Here is a 20,657-nt window from a genome sequence, read left to right as displayed (position 1 = left end):
AATCATCTTTAGGGCTCTGTTTTAGACCTCTCTACCACCCACTGGCTAGTCACCACAAATCTACGAACGGATTAGGTTTCTTACGCTATAAACATCTGTTCTTTGCATGTAGTGCTGAAGTTTCACATACGCCCACTCTCCTCCACAGAAGCCAGTGTTTGTTACAGATTTATTTCACTTAATTCTTTTGTTTCTATTTGTATGGACACTATTCTTTCCTACTCACTACTCCATTTATACTCGCACCCAATGGACGAAAAAACAATCTAACAAAGGAGTCAAAGCCCATGCACATTGAAAACCAGAGGAGAAGTCATGGGATCTCATGACTCGGAAGACTTCTTTGAAGATAAACAAGTTGCTACTGTCCAAGCCCAACACTAGATGACAGGAGTATGCAGAGCATGCGAATCTACTGCTTTACAAGCAACAAACAGATGCTTGCAGGGTTAGTATCATAATTGTTCCGCACCTGGTCAGTCTTCATTAGACTTAGGCCCGCCTGTTGTAACTGCACCAGGCAATGAGCCAAAAACAAGTCCCCTTATAAACCACTAATTGTAGTTGCCAAAGTGACCGTTGAGGACTATCCAAACTACTTCAAGATACTGCCTACGGAGCCTGCAATTTGCATATAGTAATCCCTATAACACAATTTAGCCTCCTTGAACCACTTCAAGATTCACTCCTTGAAACCTCTCAGGGTCTTTCTACTGAAACTCACTCACTGATGACCTTTGAGTAATGCAAACTCGCTCATGTTCCAAAACAGCAGAAAGGCTCCTCTTCTACCGTCTGCGTTCTAACGCAATACCCTGCGCTTTCTTCATTGCTCAGCGTGTGCAACCTGGAAGCATTGTGTGTGCTTGCGACTCCTTGCTAAGTGGACTACCCCATTGTTGAAAGGGAACTTAACAAAATTCAAATGTGTATGCCTCCCCGGGTCACAGGTGGAGTAGTAACACAGAGAGGTGTTGCTCATTTGACATGTAACATTAATTACTTTTCTTCAGTTGGTGTATGACACCCCAAAATGCGTTCATATTTATAAGAAATCTTAATCGGAGCCCCAGGGAGCGATCTCCATGAGGATGTACCACGCACTGCGTCAGTTCGTGGCATGGCAGCATGTGACAGCTGTAAATAAACGGATAGTAAGTGAGTAAGCAGCATGTATTTAATAACACGTTTACAGTTGCAATAGCATCCTAAATCAATAACGTCAGAGTCACCATCGCGGTTTGTTCGGTATTTACAGTTTCATTAAAATACTGAACATTTAGGCGTGGAAACCCTGTCCCACATACCTTGCTGCATGCGCCTTTTGAGATGGCGGTGCTAGTATACGGTCTATCCGGTTTAACCCCTTCCCCGCTCATGACGGAACCACTCCGCATGAGCCACGGTTGCCGTGTGCTCATGACGAGTGATTCCGTCATGCCGCGACCGTTGGCGGCCGCTCCGCCCACGCGGCGCTGTTTCCCCGCCTGTGCGGGGGGACAATGCAACTGGGTGGAGTCATGACGGAACCACTCCGTCATGAGCACAGCTCAACTGTGGCTCATGACGGAGTGGCTCCGTCATGAGCACAGCGCCACCGCGCTGCCCCCCCACATCCCCCAGCGCTGCGGCGGAATTCCCGCCGCAGCGAAGGGTTTAAATGCCAGAGTTTAGCTAGGCTGAAGAAGCCCTTCATGGAACGGCAGCCATGCTATTCCCATCTGATTCTTTACAAACACCCTTTATCATTAGTCGGCTTGCTGCTGCCACAACGTATATTACACGATTGCTCATTATCTCGCTAATGAGATATTGATTGATTGATGTTTGTTCAGCCCAAATGTGCTGTACATGTTCAGACTTTCAACAGTGATATTTGTTCATTGGAAGCAGGGCTGTGGGAAACTACTGTGTATGTGTATGCGGCAGTCCCAGGACTGCTGGAAGGCAGAGAGCAACGGCCTCATGTGCAGCCCCCATGTTCGTACTGCACTTGGACACAGCTGCCTCCCTAGGGTAATCATTGGTGGTTTGACTAAGCGCAAGGCTCAATCCTCACAGGAAGTGACGAGGTTTGCAAGATAGAGCTTACTTAACTCATTTCTGACCAGCTTACAAGATAAATAATGTAATATATAAACAAAGGGCATACCATAATCGGAATGTAATATTAGACACTGTTATTGGTAACATAAAGTGATAATTCCCTGAGACAATATGCAGAGCAAATTTTACGATTAGAATTCTAGAGCAAATGTTTGTGTACAGATGTTTTAAATCATTGGTGGTGGAAGTATGCTTAAAAACTGTCTAACAGCAAATCCCTGATGGTTAGGAGATTTACTAACGATCACAGTAGTAGTGAAGGACACATAATGCATTTAAAGAGTTCCTGGAGCACTTCAACGCATAACATTTTTGCAAGTGGATTTTGCAAAACATTGAAAATTCTTCTTACAGCAATATGACGCTAAAGTACATTTGCACATTTAACATTGTTTTCATCTGGAAAATGTATTTCGTCCTGCTGCATCCTTCCCCCTCCACACTCACATGAAATATCACTGTACTTGCTTGCAAACTTATCTTTAAGCCTACTTACAATGCAGTTTTGTTCTGTGTATTTGAAAGTTGTTCAAACTTCTTATATAAAAAACGAAAATGCATAAGTAGGCAATCTGCTATATCAACTGGTTAATTTTTATACACATGAACCATAACAGTTCAATTGTTTAGGTCTTTTTTGGTCTAGCTTTTGAGACAGCTTTAGCTGTCTCTTCAGACTTTTGCTTTTCTAAAAGAAAACTCAAACATCAAATACGTACATAAATAGGGTTTTGGTTAGTGAATTATCCATTAGTCTGTTAAATTTCCATTCATATTTTAATTACGCTCATGACAGCATACGTCAAGGGGCAATCTGGCAGGCTACTTATCCCATTGCCTTCCTCCATTTAGAGTGACTGCATAAATCGCGCGGACATTATTCACGTCCACCTAAAAATAGTTCCTTTCTCTGCAGTGACAAATCTGTTTCACAGTATGTTTTATCTTATTTATTTTTAATTTTAACATAAAATAACAGCAACCTATTTTGTGTGCCCTTCGGATGCCCAACTGGATGGTGATTTATTCACTGTTTCCTTTTTAAAGTTATTTGTATGAATTGTTCATGACATTCTAACATTGTAGCTGCCTGCAGTTTGAGGGCTTAAGTGGAAATTTATTGTTATCTCCTTCACAAAAAATAATAATCAAATGCTATTTAAATAAACATCCCTAGTGAAACGATCACATTAGTGAATGTTTTAATTTTTTTAAATTTTTATTGGAATGATATGATGGCCCTGTGCACTTGGATGAATATTTGTTTTATTTCTAATTGTGTGGCACATACCTGCAATGAAACATAAAATACTATCACATTAGCTTGCAATGGCCAGACCGAGTGGCTTTGCATTTGAATACTTGTTCTAAATTGAATTTTACTTGCATTCTTACTTGTAACCATGTAGAGCATCAGTTCTTAACCTTTTGACTTCTGTGGACCCCCTGAATCATTACTGGAATCCGAGGATCCCCACTTGATCATCATCGGAATCCGGGGACCCCCACACAAGCAACTTTAATGATTGAACCTCAAAACAATTCACACAAAATACAAAACAGCTATACACCAAACAAATGGAAGTGTTGTGTTTAATTAACAATCAAATATATATTAAAAAAAAGGCTTCTCTATTTGTATACTATATTCATTTTAATCTATTCATTGTAAGATTATTTGATTTGTGAAACAGTTGCAGGCTCCCCGCGTGGGCCTCACAAATCCCCAGGTGTCCCCAGACCACAGGTTAAGAACCACTGCTGTAGAGAATTACATTATTTTCTCTTAAACTTCAGGAAACCTAGGTTTGGTTAGTAGGTGAAAGGTATAATTAACTGGCAGGAAGCCAGATCATGGTATAGCGGTCCAGCAAAACATACAATTTTCCTCTTCCAAAGAGCGCAGGTAGCATAAAGCAAAATAAATGGCAACATGGTGCTAAAATATTATCCTTTCACAAATGCAGGTACGTGGAAAATATTAGACAGTTTTTTAGCATGAAAGTTTCAAATCAATCATACACAAATAGTGAATCAATAATATATTTTAAGTTTCTGGTGTGTGTGTATACATATTCACTGGTTAGGGTTGCCACATTTCACAGAAAACAAAATACTGGCTATTTGTTCACGTTTTGATGTTTTGGACCAATCAAGACCCAGTAGGAGAAAAATTATTTCTGCAAAATTGTTGGGATTTTTTAGTAATGCACCAATTAGTCTTCTGTTTAATAATAATTCTGGATCTATTAACACAGTTCCCATATACTTTTTGATAGATTTCTTTATGTGCTGGCTACTGTCAATTTATGTTTTAGAAGGGGAAAACAACCGGCTTTCACAGCTCTTAATAGCGTTTTTGGCCCGGACTTACAAATACAAGCCAAGCCAGCTAAATAAAAACCAGCCAGGTAGCAACCCTATCACAAGTCTCTGATAGGATGTCTCTGGAGCACGTTTTCGGGATTTGAAAACTCAACAGAATTCTAATTAGAAAGAGAGAGTTAACAACTCTACTTCTCTCGAGTGAGGGTACAAACCTGCTCTTATAACTTTGGAAACAGCAGGGCATTAAAGATCTGATATTAAAGCTATCATGAAAAATGGACTTCAACTGCCCGATATAGTGAATACATGGTTGTGTTTTGGTTTCAGGGCGCTGCTCAATTTTGAAAGATGGCCGCTGTGCGGTTTTACTTGAGGGTCAGCAAACATAGAGGGAGTTGTATCCTCTGAGCCTTTTCATGTATTTGGGCCAAAAGATACATTACTTGTGTAGGGGCAGTGGAAACGACGGCCACATTTACTGAATCATAATAATTAATATAACAATACTAATAATGAAGTGTTTGGGGATTTCCACATATGTAGAAAAAATCATGATAAATTGAGTTAGAATTCAGGATACAGGGCACGTAAGGCAAGTGGCATTTGTTAATACTATCAGGTTTCTTAAAGCTATTGACGGGGACTGTGATTTACCTAATAAATTAACTTGCTGGATAAGGCAAAATCCGAGTAAAGACTGGGGTTTGATATCATTTCTTCCACTCATCCTTCTGTGGCTGTAAAGGGTGCACTGCTATCTGTTGCTTCTTTGTTTTTTGTACACCTGTATCGGTTTGTGTGCACGTTATTTGCAAGTATATGTGTTTTTGTTTGCTTAATGTGTGAGGAGATTTGTAGAGCACTTTGAGTAAACACAGTGCAAATTGACTAATTACAGCCAGTGAAATATGCAGCAACTATAGTACCCAAAATAAACAAAAGTATCACAACATTGGACTCCAATCAACCCTGGAGGGCCTTTCTCCAAACAGAAACAGCAGTGACGTTTTTCACAGATAGTTTCGTTAGTACTGGGTGGAGGAGGAGGAATGACTTTGCTTTGAATTGAAAAACTATTGCCTGAAATTGAGTAGTTGACGTCTGTAGGGCCGTTATATGAGCAAGACAGTGCCACGTCTCCACCCTCTTATCCCTGCCTGTCTAAGAAATGAGAGATACTCTTCCCACACAGAAGGATTCACGTAAGAAAAGTTAATTTGCTCAGTTGTAACCCCGGACCACCTTGTGTAGCTTGACCTGAGAATGAAGTCAGTCCTCCGAGAGAATGACCATTAGGAGCTGTGTGCAACAAACAAGCCAAGAAACAATAAAGTTAATGAAATGAAATGAAAAACTTAGTCTTGCAAACCGGTTTTATAGATACATAAGAAAAAGGCATCCAAAATATACATAATTGGCAAAGGAAAAAAGCAGAAAAACAATTTTTCATCAAGTCGGCTAAATATAACACAAAAATATAAAAGAAACTAACAAAATAAAAAATGATTGAGAAAGAAACCCAAATCATGTACTTGTCTGGTAAATGCAAATAATATAAATGCATAGGAACCAAAAATTGGCGTTCCTCAAAAATATCTATCGGCAGGCAGCAGTACACCAATCAGTTGCTCCTACTGAGTTAGATGGGGCTGGGTGAAATTAATTACCGGGGTTATAGATGATGCTTGTGGTTATTTTGCATGGCCTCCTGTATGTAGATTATAGTACGGGGCTATTCAAGGATGGTTCCCGTTATCTTGGACCCCTTCACATATATTTTTTTATTGTTGGTGTCTTACGACTGATCTTGTTGCTCTTGAAATAAGCACCAGATGTCTCACCAGTGACCAACAGTTTCCAGCCTTCAGAGCAGAATACCAAATATTGTAGACGTTCAGATCTCCACTATACTTTTGACTTTGTGAAGAAAGTTCTCCATCAGGCAACCCGGCTATCCTCAGAATACTCCGATGTCTCTGTGTTTCGTGGGAAATGTTGAAACTGTCTGGGACAGTCTTGAACTGAGTCCATGGAGCACGATTGAGCACGCCTTCCGGTTTCCTCACAGCAAGTAAGCATGAATTCTTTTCAGCATCAGGGAGGTTTTCATATCTTACCCGTTTCCTGGTTTGTGATGATAATCCAGTAGGTGTAGCCTGGAATGTTCATGGGTAGAGTTATCATGTTATTAGTAGGTCTCCTTAAATAAATCCCTCTCTATTACCTACAGTCACTGCTCCCACCTTGCCAACCATGTGATGTATTTTGTGCTCTGCAGCAATGTTGTATGCCGGGATACTCCTCCCAGAGTCCACTGCACCAACAGTTCATCATGCAAACTGCTTTCATAGCCAGGCAAATCCCTGTGTCACCTTTCAACTCCATCCTTTGCAAACCAGTGCTGCCCAGATGACACAAGCATTCCAGCTCCCTCCAAAGAGAGAACCAGGCGGTTCTAAAGAGGTTATTGATCCAATTTTTAGGTGTCTTAGCCGTGCCAAGGTGATAGCAGGCATATCCACCTGCACATGTCAAGCCAGGAGAGCCCAGGATAATTACTCCCATACAGCTTCTGTCTGTTGCATCGGAGACGCTCGCAAGGTGAGCGGAGACCAATAGTCATAATCATTCACATGATTTAAATGGTTTCTGTTTTCAGAAGGTAGGATAACCTTGAAAATTCACCATGGCTTCAGAGCATGTGACTTTATAAACACTTTATACTTTAAATACAGGAACGCTAACTTGCTTTTTATTCAGGTCTTTCAGGTTTGATTTTTTTTCAGGCCTGATCTTTTCAGGCCAACCTAAATAAAGGCACAGTAGCTGGGACTCAACTCTTCAAGAGTATGAAAAACAATTCTAAAGAGGGCATAATAAAAAAGATGTAAACAGAGGTTATGCTGTAGTCCATAAACTCTTTCTCCAAAGACTGCTCCCAAAAACATTAGCTTTCAGACTTATCACAGCAAACCTTTTACAATTTCAAAATTAAACGAACTGCCCTTGGGCTACGCGCATACAGTGCCAACATTATTTCCACTTTAAAAATAATTCTTTTTCAAAACGAGAATGGGTTGAAAGCCCCACTGTTTCTGCTCTGGTTTATTAAAGTTATTTGATGTGGATTAGGGTTTGGAACATTTTGAGAAGTTGAGGTTTCTTTGAAAATCTTACATATTCCAGAATCTCTCAAGTTTATTAAACACGTGTAGGTTGTTATATTACATGCAACAAATCTATCTTTGGATATTGTGCACATCTTTTACCTGCTTAAAAGTGGTCCTAGAGATTGTAAGACTAAGTGTCCGATCTATATGTGGGCTTGCAATCAAAGAATCAGGCCCTGAGAATAGCGCAATGTTCTGATTGTGAGAGTCCGGTATGAGCAGGGGATGCTAGTGGACGTTGACCACGGTGCACAGATGAAGTTTGATTGGTGCCAGAGATAACCACTGGATGTAATCTGTGCCAGGTCCTAAGATGTATACCCATAATGTAAACTGCTGGAAACATGGTATCTGTCTGTCATTATCCAGTGGCTTGTGGCGGACACCTGTGGAGCAGCTAACATAATATAGCCTAGAATAAAATAGCATAAAATAATCTAATATAGAATAACATAACATGTAATTACATAACATTACAGTATTGTTCTACCGAAACCTGCGACTATCTGTGCAGAGAATTTATACTTCATGTAGGAAATATGCCTTTTTTGTATGGTCACCCTGGATTTTTCTCCTTTGGCTGGGCCATATATGTTTACTGATTTTGAACTCCATGCACATTACTTTTGCTAATTAGGAGTTGTTTGTTGGTACTTCGCACTTCATATATGGTTGAACTGGCTTATTCCTAATTTACACATTTAACTGGCACGACCGTCCCTAGTATATGGTGTACAGAGTGCACCCACGGATTGGAAGTTACATGCCACTTGTGGACTGCTGTACATATTGTGCCTTTGTGCCATCCACTATAGTGGCAGTACACACATGGCTTCAGGCCCGCCGTTTGTGTTCTGACTGCTTCAAGGTAAAACCTGCACTGCAGCTTGTTTAAATAACCAATTTTGATAGATAAAAAAACTCCCTATAAAATATTGCAGCAAGTGACCCCTTTGTAAGTCTTGTAGCCACCAAGGTAGGGTGCATGATATTTGAAAATAGAACATGTAGAAAACTAATGTTACTATTTCACTACAATGACAAGTCCCTAAAGCCTGTTTCACTCTGACTGTCCTAGCTGTCCTATGTAGAAAACCAGAATACAGATTAAAATACTAATAGTTTATCTTGGGAATGAAACCGGTTAGAAAAATAATGAAACCACTCTTTTTAATAGTTATTAAAAATCCAATTCAATTGTGACATCTGATTCTTTATTGAGAATATGGAAAAGCAACATTTAGAAAGTTACCCTTTACCTGCCTGAACTGTCAGAAGGCTAATTAGCATAAGCCTCTGAAAGCTCTCAGTAAGTGCTCAGCCATGAATAGATGTGAACAAGGTGTGAAATGCCTTCCAGGAGTAAACAACAGGCTGACGTGAATGGACAGCGATGACTCCTTGGAGGGTGAAGGCTATGGGCAACCTTTGTGACACTACAGTGCCACATCCAGCTTGGCAGGTCTGTTGAGCTACATAACTCTTCGGCACACTTGAAAGGAAGAGAACAGAATGCCAAAACAATACTTGTTGCAAATGGAAATCAGTCTTGACCCTGTGCCTCATGGGAAGAGGGGTGAAACCCCGAAACCGGTCCTAGGAGGCTTGTTTCCGGTCCATGGAGGATCTGGCTTGGTAGTTCGGGCTGAACTGTCCCCATGAGGCACAGGGTCAAGACTGATTTGCATATGGCCAGGTCTAAACTGGGGTGGCATGGTGAGCAAAAGAATGATGGATTTAATCCAGATCTCTTGACTGGGGGTGAATGTTTTGATTTGTTCTGCATTCCGTCCATCAATTGTGTGTCTTTTGCTTTCTCGCCCTAAGTACACCAGGTATGCTCAGACGTGAGTCCTGGGCTCACTGTGCCACTGGAATGAAGCTATCCTTGCTGAAGAGGGGCGAAACCCTGAAACCGGTCCTAGGATGCTTGTTTCCGGTCCAGGGAGGACCTGGCTTGGCAGTTCGGGCTGGACTGTTCAGAGCAAAAGAATGATGAATTTGACCCAGATCTCTTGACTGGGGGTGAATGTTTTGATTTGTTCTGCATTCCGTCCATCAATTGTGTGTCTTTTACATGGCATTTTGGGTCAGAACCAATAAAAAAGTGGGTAGTGTTGTCCAGGGAACCTGTACCCCAATGATTAGGGAGTGTCCAGGAGTCACACCCACCCACCAACTAGCTTGTGCCAAACATAAATGTGGCCCATCCAGGCACCTACTTCAGAACACATTCTGAACCTGCTTAATATCAGAAGATCAGAGGACTAGACCTGAGAAGGACCCTGAAGAACTGGACCTACTCCCTTTCCTGTTGCAAAGTGGAATCCAAAGGGTCGGATGGCTGACCACCTCTGTAGTTATATGGAGATACGCTGAAAGAGGCCTTTTCCTGGAAGTACCCAGCTGACCATTGATAACGAGAACTAGACTGCCTCTGCCTAACTGTGAGCCTCTAAAGTTCCTCCATTGAGATCCTCGGGTGGTCTTTAGAGGTGTATTCCTGTGGTTGATTGGGACTTAAAAGACGAAGCCAGAAGGTAAAATATTTGACCGGTACAAAGCTGGTTGGTGTATCCAACCCATGCTCTGGCATGGTCAGCCTGAAATTTCACCAAGGGTCCCGGTCTCCGTGACCATAGACTATTGTAGGCATCCAGTGATTTTTGGCATTATTTCTACTTAAAACTTTAGAAATTCTTTTTGAGTTTTTGTCATTTTGGAGTCATTTGGTGTATTACATTTTACTCTTTTTTTTTTTAATTTGGTTTGGGATCCTAATTGTTTGGTGTTTGACTTTATTACGCATTTGGCACTGCATAAATTCTTTACACGTCACCCAGACCTAAGCCAGTCTGCTCTGTGCCAAAGCTCCTGTGGTTTGAGCGCAGGTTAATTTAATGACTTGGGGCTTCGTGCAGACAAGGGTTGGGATTAATTTTTCAATTGGCCAGTCACACATCCCAACTAATAATCCAGTTTCGTACTCTTCATGAAATGCCTTCAACCAAATTAGACTGGTCAGGAAAGAGCCTGAGTCCCAGCCAGTACCTGGGATAAACCCTAGGCAAAATCCCTTGTAGCCAACCAACAATGAAAAGCACTAACATTCCGCCACTCAGTGAAGGACTTTGACTGAAATGTTGAAACAATGATAAGTTCCTTAGTTATCTAACTCTCTAATAAATCAGCAATTTTTTAAAAATGCTTTATGATCATCTCTTTTCTTCAGTAACCCCTGTTCAAAAATGTCTCCCTTTGGAAAAAAAAATGAAAATAACCATCATGCTAGAAGCTAAAATAATTGCTGTCATAAAAGTGTGTCTTCGGTTATATAAGTGTAGGTTGTATTCTCAGGTTCCTTAGCGCTGCACCCAGGCAAAGGTTGGTCGTTTGGCAGTGGAGTTTCCCAATCAATAGTTCTCTTTTGTGTTCAGCTCAGACACATGCCACTGCTAGGACTCAAAGTAATGACCTGTAGGTTACACAAAGATTTCAGAAGAATGCACAGGCATTTCACTCACCACGCCTTTAAAGGTGCATAAGCCAAAAAATGTAAATTTGTTACATATGTATTGAAGAAAGACACATGGGTTATTCATTCTACATCAAGCGGTTGGTCGAGCTAGCAACTTATCACATCTCAGTGCAATTTAATTGCATTAAAATAACACATTTAGCCTTATGTGTTTGGTTCTGTCAGGATAGGTATTGGAATGTTTATTCTTGTGTAATTATTAACTCTCTTTCCTCAATAATTCACTGTACCAGTGTTTTGCGAGTACCTTGTGTACGGAAACGGAGATCATTTGTTTGGTTTGTTCAGCCCATCGATTTGACATCACAGTTGAAGCGCACAATGATGGCCCAATGTCCAGGATATGTGCCTCTTAGCGGTGGGTTGTTAGAAAAAAGTTACACTGTTTAGGGAATACTGATTGAGTTTTCAGTGCACAATCACAATCACTAGCCCTCTAATACTTGACCAGTGTTGCTTGAAGTGGTGATATCCAAAAGAAAATAGAAAAAAAATAATTGTAAAAAAAAAAAAAATCCAGATAACACAAAAGACTAACTGAACTGCAATAAGCCTTAACTAGCGCTTTTGCAAACCTCGTGCTCTTGATTTTAGATACTAAGACACCCTTCCAAGACGTCAAAGAGGATCAAAGCTAAGACCTATTACTAAACAACTGGTTGTTAATGAGAAAACTGTCTTCTGTCGTGATTCTCTTTTAGAGATTATGAAAGGTAGTCCAGAAGCTAAAATGAAAGCACGTTTTCTATACGTTCACAGTATCTTCCTCTGCCATATGAGAAAAAAGTCTAATATTCAGTTTGTTAATAAAAGATTTTTATTTACTTTATGCAGCAGTGAAATACATAATATAGAAAATATTAACCCAAAAAAGGGAACCAACCAAGCATCATTCATGCAGCAAAAGGGGAGTAATAGTGTGAGGAAAGAAAAATATCCACAGCTTAATAGCGACACTCAAAAGAAAGAAAAAAATAACGAATTTCAACAGGACCTAATCATTTCATTAAAACTACACCATAGCTATTAAAATGTCTTAACTGAGCGTCAGCCCCTAGCTTTAGCCACTGCTCATTCACATTCATAAATCTGCTGTGGAGGATATGGGCCAATCCAAGACCGTGCAATACATGAGCAAGCACAGACAATTGAGATTGTAACTAGGGCGCTTAGATGTCGCTCTAATCCCCACTTATATCCCAGGAGTAGGTCTTTTTCCCAATTGGAGATCATCTCCTAACCGGGATGTTAGGGTCACTTCTTCCCAGTATTTTTTGAGTTTAAGACATTCCACAAACGTGGGTTAAGTCAGCAGCCAGAAGATGGCAATTTGGGCACAATGCGAGCTTTGATCTGTGTCCATTTAAAAATACGACTAGGTGTATAATAAATCATAAAAATCGTTTTAAATTGCTATAACTTGAGTCTGACTGATACCACCGATTGATCTAAGGCCTCCTGAATCTCCGTGACCGATATCTCCTTTGCCAAACGTTCTGTCCACTTTGAAGCCATTCTCAAGCTATCATCCGGGGCACCCTCAATCAGTCTTCTATAAAAGAGACTGATAGTAATAGTATTCAATGAAGTGTATAGATAGGTAAGAATTTCAGGTGGATCATGGTCCACGACCAAGTTAGAGCCTCAATGTAAATAGTCCTTAACTTGGAGGTACTTAAAGAATTGTATGTGAGCCCAAACTCTTCCTGCAATACAATAGAAGTCTTTAACCCTTTCACGTCGTACAATTGTCCAACAGTATTTATCACAACCCTTTTGCTGCCACACCTTTGCGACTGGGTCGTGAAAAGTGTCTGGAAATCGAGGATTAGACCACAAGGGGGTATGCGTATGTAAAATCAGGAGTGAGTACCTATGAGAATCTCACCGCTGGATCTCCTGCTGCGCCGACAAGCTTGCACCCCTCCTCCACCCCGCCAAACCACGCCCTCTGAAGGCCCGCCTGGTTCACCTCAGAACTACAAGAAGCCAGACGCTCCTGCAGACGCCTAGAGAAAACCTGGCGAAACCAGAAAACAACAGAAGCAAAGGAACGACCACAGGAGCGCCCTGAAGGAATACCACCTATGCATAAGAGACACCAAACGGACCTTCATAAGAGACGAGATCCAGACCAACACGACCAACGCCAAGGATCTGTTCAATGTCATACAGCAATTCACAAAACCCCCCAGCGAAGCCACAGACATCACACCGTCCCAGGAACTCTGCGACAACCTCAGCACCTACTTCCACCTGAAGATCAAGGTCCTCTATGACCACTTCAGTGAACAAACGCCGGACACCCTCCCCCCCCCCCACACTGACAATAAGCCATCCATCATGACCTGGAACCCAGCCACCATTAAACACATCACCGCGACCATGAAGAAAACCCACTCAGGAGCCCCTACGGACCCCTGCCCACCGCCCATATTCCACAGGGCCGCCACCGCCATCTCACCTGAACTAGGCTGGACCATCCACGCCACCTTCTTGTCCGGCATCTTCCCAGACGACTGGAAGCAGGCAGAGGTTAAACCCCTCCTCAAGAAACCAATGGCAGACCCAACGGACCTAAAAAACTACCGGCCCGTCTCTCTCCTCCCCTTTGCGGCCAAAGTCACCTAGAGATTTGTAAACACCCAACTGACTGCCTTCATCGAAGAGAACTCCATCCTGGACAACCTCCCAGTCTGGATTCTGCCACAACCACAGCACCGAGACCGCCCTCCTCGCTGCCACTAACGACATCCGCATGCTACTCGACCAGGGACACAATGCGGCCCTCATCCTTAGAGACCTCTCTGCAGCCTTCGACACCGTTTCACACCGCACGCTCGCAGCCAGACTTCACGACGCAGGGATACAAGGAGCCGCCCTCGACTGGATCCAATCCTTTCTCTCCAGCCGAACCCAGAGGATTAGACTCTCTCCCTTCCTCTCCGAACCCAGCGATATCAAGTGCGGAGTACCCCAAGGATCATCGCTCAGCCCCACGCTCTTCAACATCTACATGACCCCCCCTCGCCGCCATCGTCAGACAGCATGGGCTCAGCATTGTATCCTACGCCGACGACACCCAGCTCATCCTCTCGCTCACAAAGAATCCTGAAGACACCAGACTCTGTTTCCAGGAACGAATGAAGAATGTGGCAGCCTGGATGAAGGACAGCTGTTTCAAACTCAACTCAGAAAAGATCAAAGTCCTCATCTTCGGACCCTGCACCTCCGCCTGGGACAACACCTGGTGGCCTGCCGCCCTCAGGAATCCACCCACCCCTACAGACCATGCACGAAACCTCGGCATCATCCTCCACTCCTCCCTCTCCATGAACCGCCAGATCAACTCCGTTGCCTCCATCAGTTTCAACTGCCTGCGCATCCTCCGCAAGACCTTCAAGTGGATCCCCCCAGACTGCTGGTTATGCGCACGTGAGTGACGGTCCTTCTGCAGACTGGACTACGGCAACACGCTCTACGCCGGGATCAACAGAACCCTTCTACACAAACTCCAAACCATCCAGAATGCAGCAACCAGACTCATCCTTGGGACACAGCGTCACAAACACATGACCCATCACCTACGAGACCTCCACTGGCTCCCCGTCGAGAAGATGGTCACCTTCAAACTCCTCACCCACGTCTACAAATCCCTCAAGAACATATGACCCAAAAGCCTCAACGAGAGAATATCCTTCCACGTTCCCAAGAGGAACCTCCGCTACGCCGACATCGCCTGGCAGAGGTCCCAGGCATCTGCAGAAACAGAACAGGCGGGAGAGCCTTCTCCTACATCGCAGCCAAGACCTGGAACAAGCTCCCTTTGAACATCAGACGTTCCTCGACCCTGCACATGTCCAGTAAGGACCTCAAGTCCTGTCTCTTCGACTGATCCGGAGCTGCGCCCCCCGTCTCCCCCCCAGCATCTTGAGATCCTCACGGGTGAGTAGTGCACTTTACAAACCCCCTGATTGATTGTTGATTGAGTTATCTCCTGCCAGATTCATGTTATGTCCCTGATGGCCTTAAACCTAACTCTTTTGAAGTAGTTGGGGTCCATCATATGTCTGATATCTGGACCCAACGCCAGTTGATCTGAGCATAGTTATGCCTGCATCAATGCCTATCCAATGTCTCTGTATCCTACCAGCAAACGCAGTATAATTTGAAGTCCGGTAGTTTAACCTACCGGACTTCAAAAAGTCTAATATTCTGAGTAAAACTTGTACTTCCAACAGAAGCAGCAGCCTTTCAGTTGATTCTCCAGTGTTCTACTGCAGCTTCATCACAGTGTTCTAAGGAACATCTAGAGTGCTAACATTCTGTATTTATGACATAAGTGTGGTATATCTGAATGCCATCTTGTAGGAATCAAACCTGTAAAACTGCATTTTCTTCACAAATGAACGAAATGGGAGGGGGGAATTGGAGGTCACTTTGTCATAGAAATTATGGTTAGTGCTCTGGAAAACTACAAGGACACATTTTCTAAAAATCCTCCTCATCAATGTGAAAAGTACTTCCAACATCTGCAGGAGGGTGTCATTTGATTCTCCAGTGCTCTAGTGGGCAATAGCAGCGAGGTGAGCAGTCCATTCTTTGAGCCATTCATATTAATTGTACTATTAATACAGTTGTGATTGTGGCTTTCTGGCAGCAGATTAGCTCTGCAAAGCTCACCAGCAATTCTAGAATCTAAACCCCCACCTCCACTCCCCCTAAACAAAAATAGTCTTACCTTCTTGATAATGGCTGCTTTTTCTAGTCAAGAGTGCTGTCCTCTTCAAATACACACAGGTGACTTGTGGGTCTGGCACTTCTGATATCTCTGCAGCTGGACACTGATTTATCTCCTACTGACTGCACAAATGCTTCAAATACAAAAGTAATTGTGTGTGGGTGGTTGTAGCAACTCAGAGCCCGAGCCAGGGTAAGAACACACAAGTTTATCACATTTATAATTTATTTTTAGAAGAAAACACTAGTTTTATTCTCACTCTGAAAATGCAAGATACTGCCTTTGTAATCCACCTATTAAAGGCTTCATGTGGTTTTTAACTTACTCGATTTAAATAGTTTGAAGGATAGTAGGCACTCTGCAATTTGGTGTAGGAAAAAGCTGCAGGATGGCCTTGTCACAGAAGCAGGCAGGTGGTTGGGGTTGGATATTTGTCAATTCAATCCCAAACTGCTTGGGTTGGATTATATATTGACAACCAAAAGCAATTTTTTACAGGAAGGGAAGATGTGAAAATGGGCAGACGTGCAGACATGAAAGTTTCCGATGAAAGCATTTCATACTCCACAGAGAACTGGAAAATTTTAATGGTGGACATGCCATTATTTATTAATATTGTGCCACAATTCCAAAAACAAATTAAAAAATGTTGGCCAAAGTAGCTTAAAAAATTAACATGCCTGTAGCTCATTAGTTATTAATATGCCTTCTATTTTAGCAATGATTTTCCACAAAGAAAAAGCAGGTTTTTGTTCAATATTTCCTAAAAATAGGAATCCTATATGCTACTAATTTATGATGGATTCGTTGTTATAGCAGACACAAGAACACATGATTGATTTTGTTGTTAGCTTTTATTTTAAATACACCACCTTTTTATTGAGTACAATGTAAATCCTAAAAACGTTTTTTAAACGTCGAAATGTTTTTAAGATATGTCAAGTTTTGCCCTAGTGCCTGTAGAACTTGCAAAACGTCTTTTGCCATTAAAATGACGTTTTACGATCATAAATACATACATGTTAGCACTTCCTGTATCAATGAATTTTAAATTGCTACTCCAGAAATACCATTCCTGTGGTGCAATATCGTGGCCCGCGCTGTTCAAAACTAATGTCCCCTTAACCCATTCTACTAACTGACATATGGGTGCAGAACACATCAATGTCCCACAGGAGTGGCACTTTAATATAGCCTTATAGCCTGCCGTAGCGGGCTATACCGGCTATTAGAGGCCCGCTGCAGCGTTAAAGGCCCGAGCCGAAGGCGAGGTACTTTAACAAGACAGCAGGACTTTAATAGCTGGTGTAGCCCTGCTCCGAAGGGCTATAAGGCTAATAGAACATTCTGCCACTAGAGGGCAGAATGCTCTAACAAATTAAACAAAGGCTTCAGGGAGCGCGAGGGGATCGAAATCCCCTCATGCAACCTAAAGCCTTTGTTCACAGCCACAAAGAAGCATTGGAATGCTGGAGCTCCGGGCCTATACCAGCCATTATAAGCCCAGAACACTCCATTGTCTTCAATGGAGCTCCCAACATTCCAATGTTCTAATTACTACGTATTCCAATTACAGTAACGTACCTGCAGAGTTGTACTGTTTTTTCGTACGTGCATTGTGTAATTGCCACTGAGAATACCCCCAGCTCCGAGTGGCGTTTAGCAAGGTGTTCGTTGTTGTTAGTGAGAAACATACCATGTTTGGCAGCAATGTTTAATCCACGCAACAATTTACCTGAAGCGATCGTCCAGGTTGTACATCTGGAAAGGAATGTGCAGTCTTAATATATCATATATGTGATGTGTTGTTGCTGCTGTACATGGTGAACTGTACAACACTACGTAACATAACGTGACGTGCATTTGTTAAGTGCGCGTTCATCCATTCGGGCATCCTCGCATTGAATAAAAGATGTCTACTATTACCAAACGCTCTGTTCATGTAATTGACATCTGTTAGAAGAATGGGTGAGTGGACTTGACAGGTTTCAGACCTGTGACCATGAAATCGAGCACGGATCCCTAGAGGGGGTGCATTAGTCTACTGAGCGTCAGAGCCACCAGACCCTACTTAGTGCCAAGGTGATGCGAGACACAGTCTCACTGGTCCAACAGAGGAGCTACAAACTACATGTGTGGGTATTCATTACAAGGTGAATTATTAAATCTGTTTGTTGCCAGAAGCTCATTCAGTGGAAACACTATTACAGAACTGTTCAAGGGCTGAATGATGGATTTATGTGTTTACTGCACCTTCAGGAAAACACAACCAACACTGGCAGGAAAGACTGAAGCATGACGTACCTACCAAGACTCTTACTGCATAATAATCACATTAGTAATCGTTTTTTCTAATATTGTCAGTGGCCTACCATGTAAAGTTTGGTTGCCGGCGCTTACTGCTCCTAATTCACAGATATTCTAAAGGTTTGTTGCGTTTGTTGATGCTCGTCTTTTGTAAACATTGCAATACTGCGTTTCTGCAGAGCTTGAGTGGTCTATTTCAGAGGATTTGCATACCTAACCGTTCAAGCTGGTACATTGAGTCAACCAGACTCACTAAAACATTAGTTATTGGAATATACCGTTTTTTTACGCATCCTTTTTCCCCGCAGGGAATTACAACACAGTCGTTACAACCACCGCGTTGAAACCAAACATACCTTTACCCCGCAAGTCGTAACAACGACTTGCGGAGGGGTGCGCTGGATGTTTGAATAGTATAATTTACTATTCCAACTTTAGTCTGTGTGGACAGTAGGGAAGGTGTTGGAATTCAAATGCAACACCTTCTGCCTCCTCCGCAAGTCGTTGTTCCGACTTGCGGCGTAATGGTATACGTGGTTAGAATGCGGTTGTTGTAACGACCCCGTTGTAATTCCCTGCGGTGAAAGGTTTTCGTGGTAAACGATGTTTACGTCCTTATTGAGGGTGTATGAGTCAGTGCGTGACCAGGTTAACTGAACAGAGTACAAATCCGCTCATCGCAAGCCATGCAGAGCAGATTGCTAGGTTTACTGAACGTGGCCCTCCCTCTAAAAGAACTGCTCTGCTACACAAGACCTCGGCTGAAGAAAACACAGTACGGCATTCAACAGCTGCGTTCGATTCTTGTCCCAAAATAATTAGTAATTTTTCCACATTGCAAAAGATTTTGAATGATAGTTCAGTTTGTTATCATAACCTAAACATTAAAGCTGATGTTATAGTCAAAGTTGGCTCAAATTGCAAGTCTGTCATGAATTCCAGAATAGCTAGTTTAATGGCACCCAATGGGATATAGGGTGATATTTACAAAACCAAGTGGCAAGGACCCATTGGGAACATTGGAGTTTAGATTCGATGCACTCTCTTTCCCTTGCCCCATATTTTGGATGCCACCTTTTTATTTCAAACAAAGTCACAGTGGCATAGGGTTACAGAATATTCCTGTTCTGTGCAGATCGTCTGTCCTTTTTGGGCTTTATCTTGTGTTGTGTTTGATAGGCTCTTAGATATTCAATAGATGTACCAGGTCACAAGCCCATCATAGTAGTTAATGATGGAAAACTGCAAGATAGTGGTGTACTTTTAAATGACCGGCTGAAAGATGCAGTGCGGCTGCTGTAGCTAAGTTTGTCAGTATAGACTTGATGTACATCATCAGGGTCTTTCGAACACCCTTATGCTTGATTTCTTTCCTATCATCTGTTGGAAATTACCAGCTTTTTTTGTGGTGTTCCCCCAGATTTTTGCCTTCTATTGCTGAAACCATGTTGTTGGCCAAAGGACTCAATGCGCTTTACCCTTGCATACCAGTGGTAAAGTGCTTGTGCCCCCCCCCCCCCTTCAAACATGTTAAAACTGGTAAACACCTGATTGGTACATGTAATTTTCTTGTAAGTCCCTTGTATGTGATACCAGCTGCCTACAAAGCAAGGTGCATGTTATTAAAAAGTAGGACATATATATTTAATGTTTTACATGTTCCAGCAATGAAAAAACTTCAAAGCTGGTTTTCACTGTGGCAAGGCTTATGACCCATAGCTTAACACTAGTTTACACTTTTACATTTAATAAGTGTTAATTTTGGTTTGGGAATAGGTAGAAAAATATTTTAATGACTTATTTTAATAGTTCTTAAAATATGTTTTTATTAGGTTTGTTTTTCGGTTATTCAACAAATAGTACATAGGTAGATTCAATAGTACCAAAATAAGCTCATGTTTCACCCTCTGATGGGATACAGGAGACATACAGAATGCACCGAACAATATGAGCTCAAAATGGCTATTAAGGGATTTCTCCATCCAACCATACATAACAACAATGGAAAGGACTCATTTGAATAGTAATCTACAATACAATGTAATGGTCAAGTCAGATTTTAAATTACTATTTTGATAATGACATTTTTAGACAGTTGTCATTTTCCTGTATTAAATCAAAAGGCTTTCCGGCCAGTGTCTAGCTGTGACCTGACCCCTGATGGCCACATGTGGTGAGATGTTTATTGCTCCCAGACAGTGGACCATAACCTCTGGGTGTTGGGGGGAGGGGGTGGGATCACCTCCCTAGACATGATAGCCTGGAGCCTATGCTCAGCCCTTTCTGAGCTTCAAAGGAGACCTACCCCATCACTGGAAAATGAGGCTCAAACCTTAGTGGCCTACTGAACCCAGTCCTTTCCTCGCCCTGACAGACCATGTTCACAATCTCAACATCATCTTGGACAGCAAGCTTTTAATTCAGAAATAGGTTAACACAGTCTTGCCCACCTGTTTGCGCACCCTAA

General features: G+C 42.2%; 1 protein-coding gene across 3 annotated transcripts in view; it reads left to right on the top strand.

Moving 5' to 3' along the window:
* The window catches only part of PRKCA (protein kinase C alpha), a 1,238,880-nt gene that overhangs the window by 525,206 nt on the left and 693,017 nt on the right, over window positions 1–20,657 (top strand). The gene's annotated exons all lie outside the window — the stretch shown is intronic.

The sequence above is a fragment of the Triturus cristatus genome, chromosome 7 (genome assembly GCF_964204655.1).
Source record: "Triturus cristatus chromosome 7, aTriCri1.1, whole genome shotgun sequence".
Lineage (NCBI taxonomy): Eukaryota > Metazoa > Chordata > Amphibia > Caudata > Salamandridae > Triturus > Triturus cristatus.
Note: the sequence above shows the minus strand (reverse complement) of the source record. Positions and strands in the feature narration are given on the sequence as shown.